The sequence below is a fragment of the Oncorhynchus keta genome, chromosome 27, assembly GCF_023373465.1.
Source record: "Oncorhynchus keta strain PuntledgeMale-10-30-2019 chromosome 27, Oket_V2, whole genome shotgun sequence".
NCBI lineage: Eukaryota > Metazoa > Chordata > Actinopteri > Salmoniformes > Salmonidae > Oncorhynchus > Oncorhynchus keta.
Window position 1 is genome coordinate 10,991,024 of NC_068447.1, and position 14,811 is coordinate 11,005,834.

The 14,811-nt window shown below is 44.9% G+C and overlaps 1 long non-coding RNA gene across 1 annotated transcript; it reads right to left on the bottom strand.

Moving 5' to 3' along the window:
- Positions 1-2,406: 2,406 nt before the first annotated feature.
- Positions 2,407-14,024, bottom strand: LOC127912440 (uncharacterized). The gene is made up of 2 exons (XR_008082731.1): positions 4,860-14,024; positions 2,407-4,311 (listed from the first exon to the last, which is right to left on the bottom strand). It is a non-coding gene; the product is annotated as an uncharacterized LOC127912440 (long non-coding RNA).
- Between the last annotated feature and the right edge of the window lie 787 nt (positions 14,025-14,811).

The window sequence follows — 14,811 nt, forward strand, 5'->3', positions numbered from 1 at the left end:
ACACTGAGGGTTCTCTGAGCTGATGAGCCAAGCTATACCGTTATCCTAACACACTGAGGGTTCTCTGAGCTGATGAGCCAAGCTATACCGTTATCCTAACACACTGAGGGTTCTCTGAGCTGATGAGCCAAGCTATACCGTTATCCTAACACACTGAGGGTTCTCTGAGCTGATGAGCCAAGCTATACCGTTATCCTAACACACTGAGGGTTCTCTGAGCTGATGAGCCAAGCTCTCCGTTATCCTAACACACTGAGGGTTCTCTGAGCTGATGAGCCAAGCTATACCGTTATCCTAACACACTGAGGGTTCTCTGAGCTTCCATATCCTGCAACTGCAGAAGAAGGTGCTATCTAGAACCCTAAAGGGGTTATTTGGCTGTCCCCATAGGAGAACCATTTGAAGAACCCCTTTTCTTCCAAGTATAACTATTTTGGGATACATGTAGAACCTTTTCCACAGTGGGTTCTACATGTGTGTGTGTGTGTGTGTGTGTGTGTGTGTGTGTGTGTGTGTGTGTGTGTGTGTGTGTGTGTGTGTGTGTGTGTGTGTGTGTGTGTGTGTGTGTGTGTGTGTGTGTGTGTGTGTGTGTGTGTGTGTGTGTGTGTGTGTGTGTGTGTGTGTGTGTGTGTGTGTGTGTGTGTGTGTGTGTGTGTGGGTCTGTGTGTGTGTGTGTGTGTGTGTGTGTGTGTGTGTGTGTGTGTGTGTGTGTGTGTGTGTGTGTGTGTGTGTGTGTGTGTGTGTGTGTGTGTGTGTGTGTGTGTGTGTGTGTGTGTGTGTGTGTGTGTGAAAGACTGAAAGAATGAGAATGAGAAACACAAGCCTTCTATGGTGGAGGAAAGCAGCCCTGCTTTAGAAGCAGTTTTACGGACATTAAGCTGTAACTGAAAGTGGGGTAGATTTTGCATCTTTAATTAGTTGAGGGATTTATCCCCTGAAAGGTTCCTGTGTAGACTGAATGGAAAAGAAGGTGGGATAGGATGAGAGAGAGAGAGAGAGAGAGAGAGAGAGAGGAAGGATGAGAGAGAGAGAGAGAGAGAGAGAGAGAGAGAGAGAGAGAGAGAGAGAGAGAGAGAGAGAGAGAGAGAAAGAGAGAGAGAGAGAGAGAGGAAGAAAGAAAGGCTGTTGTTTTTGTTGAAGATGAGCTGCTCTTACTGTTAGTACTCTTTAACACAGTACCCTGGGTGTCTTAGCTGTCTGTCTGTCCTCTAAGCTGTCTGTCCTTTCTCTGTCTGTCCTCTAGCTGTCTGTTCTCTATCTGTCCTCTAGCTGTCTGTCTGTCTGTCCTCTAGATGTCTGTCTATCTGTCCTCTAGCTTTCTGTCTATCTGTCTGTCTGTTCCCTAGCTGTCTGTCTGTCTGTCTGTCTGTCTGTCTGTCTGTCTGTCTGTCTGTAGCTGTCTGTCTATCTGTCTGTCTGTTCCCTAGCTGTCTGTCTGTCCTCTAGCTGTCTGTCTGTCCTCTAGCTGTCTGTCTGTCCTCTATCTGTCTGTCTGTCTTTTTATATCTCTCAGTGACTCAATATTTGTCTCAGTGTTTATCAGACTCTCCCTCTGTCATGATATTCACTCACAGTACAGAGTCGGAGCCATTGGGTATCTGCTCACGCTTGTCTCAGTCCAGGGCACCAGCTATGTCCCAACAGACAACTAGTCTACTAGGACAACTGGCTCCAGCATATCAGCAGAGCTAACAAGCCAAGGCTCTCTTCCAACTCCAGCAGAACACACGTGCTGACCTCTCTATGGACGTGTGTTAGCATGCATTTTTATAATGACAGATGTAGGGCACATGTAGAGGAAGTCTGCAAAACAAGATTCTTTATACAGTGCATTTATTGACATTAAAAATAAATAATAATACCTACATCAGATACATTACATACAGTACCAGTCAAAAGTTTGGACACACCTACTCATTCAAGGGTCTTTCTTTATTTGTACTATGTTCTACATTATAGCATAATATTAAAGACATCAAACTATGAAATAGCACATATGGAATCACGTAGTAACCAAAAAAGTGTTCAATCAAAATATATTTTAATATTTTAGATTCTTCAAAGTAGCCACCTTCTGCCTTGATGACAGCTTTGAACACTCTTGGCATTCTCTCAACCAGCTTCACCTGGAATGCTTTTCCAACCGTCTTTGAATGAGTTCCCACATATGCTGAGCACTTGTTGGCTGCTTTTCCTTTAATCTGTGGTCCAACTCATCCCAAACCATCTCAATTGGGTTGAGGTCAAATGATTGTGGAGGCCAGGTTCAAGGGTTTTTCTTTTTTTTAAATAAAGAAAAACCCTTGAATGAGTAGGTGTGTCCAAACTTTTGACTGGTACTGTACATCAGACCAGTTTGAAAAGCAATGTACAAGCAGAGAAATGAACCAATATTTCAATACACTCTAGTTCTTTTAATTCTATTTAATCCAGCATTCAATGTTATTTAAACCATACTTTGTGCTGATCCTACATGTGACGCCTGGAGCCACAGTGACAGAGAAACAGTGATTATGTTTTCTAGGTCACTACAGGTCATGAGGCCGGATACTCCTTTGTGTAATCCACCCATCAACTCAATCACTTGTTGATCTGTTGCTTTAGGTCAATTGCCACGTTGAAGGACAGAGACACACTAACCTAAAATCCTATGTAATATCATGCAATTATAGTAGTTCTGTAATGATATTCTTCGTCCTCCTCTGGCGAGGAGTAAGAAATGTCGGACCAATGCGCAGCGTGGTACGTGTCCATGATGTTTATTGACTGAACACAAAAAAATACAAAAAATAACAACGTGAAATAAACGAAAACCGAAACAGTCCTGAAAGGTGCAGAAAACACTAGACAGAAAATAATCACCCACAAAACACAGGTGGGAAAAGGCTACCTAAGTATGATTCTCAATCAGAGACAACGAACGACACCTGCCTCTGATTGAGAACCATACCAGGCCAAACACATAAACACATCATAGAAAAAAAGAACATAGACTACCCACCCCAACTCACGCCCTGACCAAACTAAAACAAAGACATAACAAAGGAACTAAGGTCAGAACGTGACAATATCACACACATCGTTTAAAAAACCTTGTTAATGACAGACCATCTGTGCATATCTAAAGTGCATTATAAAGCACCACTGTAATAAAGTCTTCACTATACTATAACGTATTACATCATTATTAACATGCTTGTACTATGATCTGGTTGGCCAACTACAGTACCGATGGGCTGGTCTCCCCCATGCTGCCTGTGTTACGTGGGCAGACCTTTGACGAGAGAGTTATTTATTACAGGACATCGAGGGCCAGGGTTCACAACAACAACAGGGTGGGAGACTTCCTATAAAACTTGTGATGTCAGTCAAGGAATTTTTTCAATGGAAGAGGTTAGGCAATCACTAATAATCGTGGAATTGCCCAACTCTGGCCTAAGGTACTCCCGGTACATGACATCAGACGTGGGCGGTTTAAATCCGTTGTTTCCGTTGATTACGGCTCCTGGCCTGACATTGTTATTGCCAGAGAGAGGAGGGTTGTGAGGCAGGCAGGTGTGGATGTGTTTGTCTGTGTGCAGCAGACAGGTCAAAGTGGAAGACATATCTCATCTGATTATCTCAGAGATTTAAGGTATTTTACTGTATGTACATATTTCCAACAGGAAAGGCTATATGTTTCCCAGAAAACCAGACAGGAAGTTAAACCCCCCAAGCAGATAAAGACACGTTGATCACTGAAATAACACATTCCTCAAAGCCCTAATACACTAAAAGAAGCTCATAGGGTTGAAGTGACAGGACCAATTGAAGTGACAGGACCAATTGAAGTGATAGGACCAATTGAAGTGACAGGACCAATGGAAGTGACAGGACCAATTGAAGTGACAGGACCACTTGAAGTGACAGGACCAATTGAAGTGACAGGACCAATTGAAGTGACAGGACCACTTGAAGTGATAGGACCACTTGAAGTGATAGGACCAACTGAAGTGATAGGAGCAACTGAAGTGATAGGACCAATTGAAGTGATAGGACCAATTGAAGTGACAGGACCAATTGAAGTGATAGGACCAATTGAAGTGATAGGACCACTTGAAGTGATAGGACCAATCGAAGTGATAGGACCACTTGAAGTGATAGGACCAACTGAAGTGATAGGACCAATTGAAGTGATAGGACCAATTGAAGTGTTAGGACCAATTGAAGTGATAGGACCAATTGAAGTGACAGGACCAATTGAAGTGATAGGACCAATTGAAGTGATAGGACCAATTGAAGTGATAGGACCAATTGAAGTGATAGGACCAACTGAAGTGACAGGACCAATTGAAGTGATAGGACCAATTGAAGTGATAGGACCAATTGAAGTGATAGGACCAATTGAAGTGACAGGACCAATTGAAGTGATAGGACCAATTGAAGTGATAGGACCAATTGAAGTGATAGGACGCCTTTAAGTGATAGGACCAATTGAAGTGATAGGACCAACTGAAGTGACAGGACCAATTGAAGTGATAGGACCACTTGAAGTGATAGGACCAATTGAAGTGACAGGACCAATTGAAGTGATAGGACCAATTGAAGTGATAGGACCAATTGAAGTGACAGGACCAATTGAAGTGATAGGACCCAATTAGGACCAAGTGACAGGACCAATGAAGTGATAGGTGACAGGACCAATTGAAGTGATAGGACCAATGAAGTGAAGTGATAGGACCAATTGAAGTGATAGGACTTGAAGTGATAGGAATTGACAGGAAGTGACAGGATAGTGACAGGACCAATTGAAGTGATAGGACCAATTGAAGTGATAGGACCAATTGAAGTGATAGGACCAATTGAAGTGATAGGACCACTTGAAGTGATAGGACCAATTGAAGTGACAGGACCAATTGAAGTGACAGGACCAATTGAAGTGACAGGAAAACATGTTTCATGCTACACCAGCCCAATTCATATTGTGTTGAGTGTGTCTCAGATGTTTCTTCTGCCTTAGCCTGCTCGTTTACAAGCTCCATACACTATTAAAAGGAGTTGCTTTTCATACCTCCTTTAGGAGATCCATTAAGGTCAGCGACCCCTGTCAGAGATCCGCCCTGTTGAGACATGGCTCTGCACTCCCACGCTGCTACTTATTCTTGCAAAACAGTAGCAAACACAGCCACCTTGCTCATTGCCTCATGTTTGCCATCATCCTCGTCCTGTTTCTCTGTTGTTGAAACATTCAGTGGTGGAAAAAGTACCCAATTGTCATACTTGAGTAAAAGTAAAGATACCTTCATAGAAAATGACTCAAGTAAAAGTCTGAATCTATTTTGTTTTAAATATACTTTAATTATATACTGTAATTGCTCAAATATACTTAGTAAAAATATATTGTAAAAGTATGAATCATTTCAAATTGCATATATTAAGCAAACCAGACAGATAGCCAGGGGAACACTACAGCACTCAGACTCACTCTGTTTAGTGAGTCCACCAGATCAGAGGCAGTAGGGATGACCTGGGATGTTCTTTGTTTAGTGAGTCCTCCAGATCAGAGGCAGTAGGGGTGACCTGGGATTTATCTCTGTTTAGTGAGTCCTCCAGACCAGAGGCAGTAGGGATGACCTGGGATGTTCTTTGTTTAGTGAGTCCTCCAGATCAGAGGCAGTAGGGGTGACCTGGGATGTTCTCTGTTTAGTGAGTCCTCCAGATCAGAGGCAGTAGGGGTGACCTGGGATGTTCTCTGTTTAGTGAGTCCTCCAGATCAGAGGCAGTAGGGATGACCTGGGATGTTCTCTGTTTAGTGAGTCCTCCAGATCAGAGGCAGTAGTGATGACCTGGGATGTTCTCTGGTTAGTGAGTCCTCCAGATCAGAGGCAGTAGGGATGACCTGGGATGTTCTCTGTTTAGTGAGTCCCCAGATCAGAGGCAGTAGGGATGACCTGGGATGTTCTCTGGTTAGTGAGTCCTCCAGATCAGAGGCAGTAGTGATGACCTGGGATGTTCTCTGTTTAGTGAGTCCACCAGATCAGAGGCTGTAGGGATGACCAGGGATGTTCTCTGTTAAGTGAGTACTCCAGATCAGAGGCTGTAGGGATGACCAGGGATGTTCTCTGTTTAGTGAGTCCACCAGATCAGAGGCAATAGGGATGACCTGGGATGTTCTCTGGTTAGTGAGTCCTCCAGATCAGAGGCAGTAGGGATGACCTGGGATGTTCTTTGTTTAGTGAGTCCCCAGATCAGAGGCAGTAGGGATGACCTGGGATGTTCTCTGTTTAGTGAGTCCCCAGATCAAAGGCAATAGGGATGACCTGGGATGTTCTCTGTTTAGTGAGTCCCCAGATCAAAGGCAGTAGGGATGACCTGGGATGTTCTCTGTTTAGTGAGTCCCCAGATCAAAGGCAATAGGGATGACCTGGGATGTTCTCTGTTTAGTGAGTCCCCAGATCAAAGGCAGTAGGGATGACCTGGGATGTTCTCTGTTTAGTGAGTCCCCAGATCAAAGGCAATAGGGATGACCTGGGATGTTCTCTGTTTAGTGAGTCCCCAGATCAAAGGCAGTAGGGATGACCTGGGATGTTCTCTTGATACGTGTATGAATTGGAGCACTTTCTTGTCCTGCTAATCATTCAAAAATGTAACGAGTACTTTTTTGTGTCAGGGAAAATGTATGGAGTAAAAAGTACATCATTTTCATTAGGAATGTAGTGAAGTAAAAGTTGTCAAAAATATAAATAGTAAAGTACAGATACCCCAAAATCTACTAAGTAATACTTTAAAGTATTTTTACTTAAGTACTTTACAACCCTAGAAACTGTCACGCCCTGACCATAGTTTGCTTTGTATGTTTCTATGTTTTGTTTGGTCAGGGTGTGATCTGAGTGGGCAATCTATGTTGGATGTCTAGTTTGTCTGTTTCTGTGTTTGGGCCTGATATGGTTCTCAATCAGAGGCAGGTGTTAGTCGTTGTCTCTGATTGGGAGCCATATTTAGGTAGCCTGTTTTGTCATTGTCACTGACCTGAGCCCTAGGACCATGCCCCAGGACTACCTGACATGATGACTCCTTGCTGTCACCAGTCCACCTGGCCATGCTGCTGCTCCAGTTTCAACTGTTCTGCCTTACTATTATTTGACCATGCTGGTAATTTATGAACATTTGAACATCTTGGCCATGTTCTGTTATAATCTCCACCCGGCACAGCCAGAAGAGGACTGGCCACCCCACAGCCTGGTTCCTCTCTAGGTTTCTTCCTAGGTTTTGGCCTTTCTAGGGAGTTTTTCCTAGCCACCGTGCTTCTACACCTGCATTTCTTGCTGTTTGGGGTTTTAGGCTGGGTTTCTGTACAGCACTTTGAGATATCAGCTGATGTACGAAGGGCTATATAAATCAAATTTGATTGATTGTGGGTTGTGTGTGATTGTCTATGTTATGTTGCTTGTTAGCACAGTGGTTCAGTAGCGGCACGGTTGTTGTTTTGTAGTGGTCAGTTTTTTTCATTAAAATGACAACTTACCAAGCTGCATCTCGGTCCAATCCTTACTCCTCTTCAGATGAAGAGGAGGTCTGCCATGACAGAAACATGGGAATCTTCAGGTCTGGGAAGGGTTTCAAGCTAGGTGAATGTTCTAATTCACTTCTCTACATTCAGATCCTTAACAACCTCCCAGTGGGCACAGGCACCAATTCCAATGTCTATTCCACATTGGGGTTAACAATTTTATTGAAATGAGGTGGAAATTATGTTGATTCAACCAGTGTGTGCCCGGTGGGATGGTACTTTGACAGATAGAAAAAGTAGAGGAGAAATGATAGAATCAGTCACTGACTGTGGTAAACAGAATCTGCTGGTGGTTTCTGAAGCCAATGTGGCATTTTTTTCAATGGATTTGGCTGTAGCATTTGAACTGGTTTGGCTATGAGCTATTATGACCCCACTGCTGAAAGCTAAGACTCTATGGAGCATGAATGTGCCTTCTGTTCAAATCTATGATGATCACAGGCTGCGGTAGAAGGGATTGTCACAAAAACAAAACTGTCCCTCATAAGAATATAGTTGACATGCACTGTCATAGCCTTTCCACTCCATATTTAATATTGCACTTGCGACTGATTGACAAACCAGGTCTCCTGCATGTCACAAGACTGTGTTAGCCCACTTAGCTAAAGCCTATAGGGGTCAGTAAGTTCACGTAAAGGACAACACTGCTTGCTCAACGAGTACCACCTCCCCCTGATTCAGCTCATACCGAGACTCTAACTCAGGACCCCTGCTTCACAGAGGCTTCATGCCCATAGGGGGCACAGGGGCACGTGCCCCCTCAGATTTGTCCCGTTAAAATAATAATATTTATTATTATTATGAAGTTGGCTTTAGCTAGCCCGGATAGTTTTCCAATCTCCCATCATAACTAGCTAGCAAGAAGACATTTCAGGATATCAAGTTAGAGAAACTAGCTTGCAGAAGTACAGGTAACTGCCTAAATCAAGGACACATCAACATAAAGGGTCTTAATAGGGTTGTTGGGCGACCACCAGCCAGAACAGCTGCAATGTTACCGTGACATAGATTGGAGGGATGAGACACCCTTCTTCCATGAGAAATTCCATAATTGTAAAGAGCATCACGCTGCCTGCTTAGCGAGTACCGGGTTCCCTCTGATTCAGCTCACATTGAGACTCAAACTCAGGACTTCTGCCTTGAAAACACATGTGAAGAATTTCAACACATTGACCTATTTAAAAAAAAAAGAAGTCCTTCTTCAATTGTACAAGAGGTGACTCTCCAGGCGGTGGAGTGAGTTTAACTAATGCAAGTCTTCAAGATCAAGCAAAGTTACTCGCATGGTTTGGGGATCCATGAAAATCTTGGGGGGTGAAATGTAACCGAGGTGGTTCAATGAACCTTGCTGGAGAATTGAAGGCTTGTGTTAGCTTCCTGAACAAATCCCTATGGGCTTTATCTAAGTGTGTTAATTAACACAGTCTTGTGACATGCAGGAGACCCAATCAGTCGCAATATTAAATAGGGAATGGAAATGCTATCCTTAGAAGGGCTATGACGGGGCTATTCAACTATTCTTATATTTCACTTTGATCAACTTTAAATGATGGTTTGTAAACTTGATACACAGACAATGAATGCAATATCTACCATATTGCAACTGAATATATAAATAATATAGTTTACAAAGAAAACTGAATGCAATAATAATTCAATTTTAAATCATGAAATACAAGTTCAATCTTACATTTTAGTAGACACTCTTATCCAGAGCAACTTACAGTAGTGAGGGCGTACATTTTCATACTGGTCCCCCCATGGGAATCGAACCCACAACCCTGGCATTGCAGGTAACATGCTCTACCAACTCAGCCACATGGCTCAGTTCAAAGATTAAATTGGTGCATTAAACAATGAACAATATTAAAATCAAATTCAATATCCTAATACAAATAAAAAATTAAAATACAAATTATCTCCATACCTGTCTCCCCTGCTCAACCAACACTCATTCTGCCCTTTCACCTAGTCTAAATCTCCTGAGTGGCGCAGCAGTCTAAGGCACTGCTTCTCAGCGCTAAAGGTGTCACTACAGTACCTGGTTTGAATCCAGGCTGTATCACATCTGAGTCCCATAGGGCAGTGCACAATTGGCCCAGTGCCATCTGTGTTTGGCTGAGGTAGATCGTCATTGTAAATAAGAATTTGTAACTGACTTGCCTAGTTAAATTTTAAAAAAATAATAGAGATGGTTTCACATTTGAGCTTTTAAAAGGCTTTAGGAGACGAGACAGAGACCCCATCTGCCCCTTGTCCCTAATCAGCTTATCACTGCACATGCTCCTCCTACTTCCTGCCAGTGGGTTAGTGTGTCACCAGCAGCAAGCCCTCAGTTTACAATAACACTCACCCAGCCCCCCAGAAATCAACACACACAAAGTGCATTCCCCTTTTAACACAGCCCTCCTAGTCTAAAGTCAAACAAGCTCTACACACACATACAAAAGCCCTAAACTGATACACAGAGCAAACATACACAGTGACACACAAAACTGAACATGCAGTTCACACACTAACAGATGGCTACATTTCCATGTGACTGTGTGTGTTTGTGGAGAAATGCAGATGTGTGTGTGTATCTGTGTGTGTTTTTCCCCTTGCAGAGCACCAGAGCCCAGCTGATCTCTCAGTAAATATGGACATATGGCCTCCTCTGTGCCTCGCTTCCTCGCTCCCTCACTCCCTTGCTCCCTCACTCCCTCGCTCCGCCTGAGAACTAGGTGATCCTCTGCTTGTTAGACTGTGAGTCTAATGGGAAACGACAGACCACAGGAAAACACAGGAAATATGCTAAAATTTCATCCCTGTCCCACACTCCCTAAAAATGTGTCTTGTCTCTTGAAATTGCTCTAGAGTGGTCATAGTATCTTCTGCTGTTGCTGTACTCCAGGTTAAGTTATTGGATACGAATTTGAGAGGTGCCAATAAGTCATCCTAAAAACACTGTGGCAGTAGAGCCCCTGGCCTGTTGTCCTTATCCCTGTATTCCTCTATGACATCAGTCGTTAACCACTGTCTTCCCGGGGCCACGGTAGTCTGCTCCTTCAGAATACAAAGGGCCTCTTTACACCACGTTGACGACACAAACTAGATCCAGGAGAGGTACAGTGCTTGTGTAGTGTAAATAGACAGATCTAGATTCAAACCTCTCTTTAAGAGATGTCCTAATCTACACCACATACCCCCCTCTCTGAGTGGTACAGTGTAAAGACAATGGCTCTCCAACACCACAAGTCCCTGCAAGAATAACCTTTATTAACTTAACTATGTTATTACTTGCATTTTTTTTTGCCTCTGTTAGTCAAATAGGCCACAATTAAAATATCCACACGTTTGTGAATCAATGCATTAGTCAATTGTGCAACACTAGTGCAATATGGTTTAGATCAGCCTTTTGTTAAAGTATGGGTCGCAACCCAAAGTGGCTAGCGGACATGTTAATGGTGGGTCGCGTTAAATGTGTAATTTTTCACAAATTACTAGAATTTATTTGGCAAAGTGCAAATGCGCTCTCTGTGACAGTACGTACATATCCCAACCAGAAGCCATGGATTACAGGCAACATCCACACTGAGCAAAAGTGTAGAGTTGCCACTTTCAAGGAGCGGAACTCCAATCCAGACGCATATAAGAAATCCCTCTATGCCCTCCGACAAACCATCAAACAGGCAAAGCGTCAATAGAGGACTAAGATTGAATCGTACTACACCGGCTCTGATGCTCGTCAGATATGGCAGGGCTTGCAAACTTTTACGGACTAAAAAGGGATACCCAGCCGCGAGCTGCCCAGATGAGGTAAATGCCTTTCATGCTTGCTTCGAGGCAAGCAACACTGAAGCATCCATGAGAGCACCAGCTGTTCCAGACAATAGTGTGATCATGCTCCCCATAGCCGATGTGAGCAAGACCTTTAAACAGGTCAACATTCAAAAGGGCGCGGGGCCAGACGGATTACTAGGAAGTGTACTCAGAGCATGCGCAGAACAACTGGCAAGTATCTTCACTGATATTTTCAACCTCTCCCTGCCTGACCGAGTCTGTAATACCTACATGTTTCAAGCAGACCACGATAGTCCCTGTGCACAAGAAAGCAAAGGTAGGGCCTCCCGGGTGGCGCAGTGGTTAAGGGCTGCGCCACCAGAGACTCTGGGTTCGTGCCCAGGCTCTGTCGTAACCGGCCGCGACTGGGAGGTCCGTGGGGCGATGCACAATTGGCCTAGCGTCCATAGGGGTCAATGACCTGGCAGTGTGGTACCAGGTTAATAACCTCTCCCTCAACGTGATCAAGACAAAGGAGCTGATTGTCGACTACGGGAAAAGGAGGGCTGAACACGCCCCCATTCTCATCGACAGGGCTGTAGTGGAGCAGTTTGAGAGTTTAATTTTCCTTGGTGTCCACATCACCAATGAACCATCATGGTCCAAAACAGTTGTGAAGAGGCCACGACAACACCTTTTCATTTACATTTACATTTAAGTCATTTAGCAGACGCTCTTATCCAGAGCGACTTACAAATTGGTGCATTCACCTTATGACATCCAGTGGAACAGCCACTTTACAATAGTGCATCTAAATCTTTTAAGGGGGGGGGAGGTGAGAAGGATTACTTTATCCTATCCTAGGTATTCCTTAAAGAGGTGGGGTTTCAGGTGTCTCCGGAAGGTGGTGATTGACTCCGCTGTCCTGGCGTCGTGAGGGAGTGTGTTCCACCATTGGGGAGCCAGAGCAGCGAACAGTTTTGACTGGGCTGAGCGGGAACTGTACTTCCTCAGTGGTAGGGAGGCGAGCAGGCCAGAGGTGGATGAACGCAGTGCCCTTGTTTGGGTGTAGGGCCTGATCAGAGCCTGGAGGTACTGAGGTGCCGTTCCCCTCACAGCTCCGTAGGCAAGCACCATGGTCTTGTAGCGGATGCGAGCTTCAACTGGAAGCCAGTGGAGAGAGCGGAGGAGCGGGGTGACGTGAGAGAACTTGGGAAGGTTGAACACCAGACGGGCTGCGGCGTTCTGGATGAGTTGTAGGGGTTTAATGGCACAGGCAGGGAGCCCAGCCAACAGCGAGTTGCAGTAATCCAGACGGGAGATGACAAGTGCCTGGATTAGGACCTGCGCCTCTTCCTGTGTGAGGCAGGGTCGTACTCTGCGGATGTTGTAGAGCATGAACCTCAGGAGACTGGAAAGTTTTGACATGGGTCCTCAAAAAGTTCTGCAGCTGCACCATTGAGAGCATCCTGACCGGTTGCATCACCCTTGGCATGGCAACTGCTCGGTACCGACCATAAGGCGCTACAGAGGGCAGTGCATACGTCCCAGTACATCACTGGGGCTGAGCTTCCTGCCAGCCAGGACCTTTATACTAGGCGGTGTCAGAGGAAAGCCCAAAAAATGGTCAAAGACTCCAGTCAACCAAGTCATAGACTGTTCTCTCTGCTACCACACGGCAGCGTTACCGGAGCGCCAAGTCTAGGTCCAAAAGGCTCCTCAACAGCTTCTACCCCCAAGCCATAAGACTGCTGAACAATGAATCAAATGGCCATCCGGACTATTTGCATTGACACACAATTTTGCTACTTGCTGTTTATTATCTATGCATCGTCACTTTATCCCTACCTTCACGTACAAATTACCTCGACTAACATGTACGCCCGCACATTGACTCGGTATCGGAACCCCCTGTATATAGCCTCGTTATTGTTATTTTATTGTTACTTTTTATTTTTAAGAATTGTTTTGTTTTAAAAAAAAAATCTTAACTCTATTTCTTGAACTGCATTGTTGGTTAAGGGCTTGTAAGTAAGCACTTCCCCGTAAGGTTGTTGTATTTGGCACATTTGATTTTTGTTCCGTACGCACTCTGCTTAGCGGCTTGCGTCTCTGCTCAGCTTGGCGACGTAGGGGGAAGGAGATGCCTGTGTGATTCGGTGGCTAACTGGATCTTTTTTCTGCAGTGTTCTTGAAGATCACTCCAAACCCACACGCTGCAAAAGTGTGCAACTGCAGCCTGCAGTTTGGGGTGTTCCTGCATCTGCCGGAATGGACCCCCTCTCGAGCATCCCATTGGTTCCTGTATGAAGACCCCCCTCTCGAGCACCCTATTGGTGCAGTCTTTCGGATGAGACGTTAAACGGGTGTCCTGGCTAAATTCCCATTCTGGCCCTCATGCCATCATAGCCACCTAATTATCTCCAGCTTCCAATTGGCTCATTCATCCCTCAGGTCATTGCTGTAAATGAAAATGTATTCTCAGTCAACTTGCCTGGTAAAATAAGGGTAAAATTAAATTAAATAAAAATTCCTGCAGGAACATCCCCCATTGAGCATGACACCTTCATGCTTGTGCACCATGTTTCTTTCTGTGGCTCAAAGTGGAAATAAAAGTCTTATCTGACGTAGACAGTGTCCTTCGCTCCAGCCTGCCTTTACCAGACACTGGCTGGGGGGGCACTCTGTGTACTAGCTATAGCTTTGCTACCATTGGTCGTCATTACCTGGGGGGCTCTGTGTACTAGCTATAGCTTTGCTACCATTGGTAGTCATTACCAGACACTGGCTGGGGGGGGCACTCTGTGTACTAGCTATAGCTTTGCTACCATTGGTCGTCATTATCAGACACTGGCTGGGGGACACACACACACACACACACACACCCACACACACTCTGTGTACTAGCTATAGCTTTGCTACCATTGGTCGTCATTACCAGACACTGGCTGGGGGGGACACACACACACACACACTCTGTGTACTAGCTATAGCTTTGCTACCATTGGTCGTCATTACCAGACACTGGCTGGGGGAGGGGGGACACTCTGTACTAGCTATAGCTTTGCTACCATTGGTCGTCATTACCAGACACTGGCTGGACACACACACACACACACACTCTCTGTACTAGCTATAGCTTTGCTACCATTGGTCGTCATTACCAGACACTGGCTGGGGGGGGGGCACTCTGTGTACTAGCTATAGCTTTGCTACCATGGGTCGTATTTACCAGACACTGGCTGGGGGCGGGGACACTCTGTGTACTAGCTATAGCTTTGCTACCATTGGTCGTCATTTACCAGACACTGGCTGGGGGCAGGGACACTCTGTGTACTAGCTATAGCTTTGCTACCATGGGTCGTATTTACCAGACACTGGCTGGGGGGGGGACACTCTGTGTACTAGCTATAGCTTTGCTACCATGGGTCGTATTTACCAGACACTGGCTGGGGGGGCGGGGACACTCTGTGTACTAGCTATAGCTTTGCTACCATGGG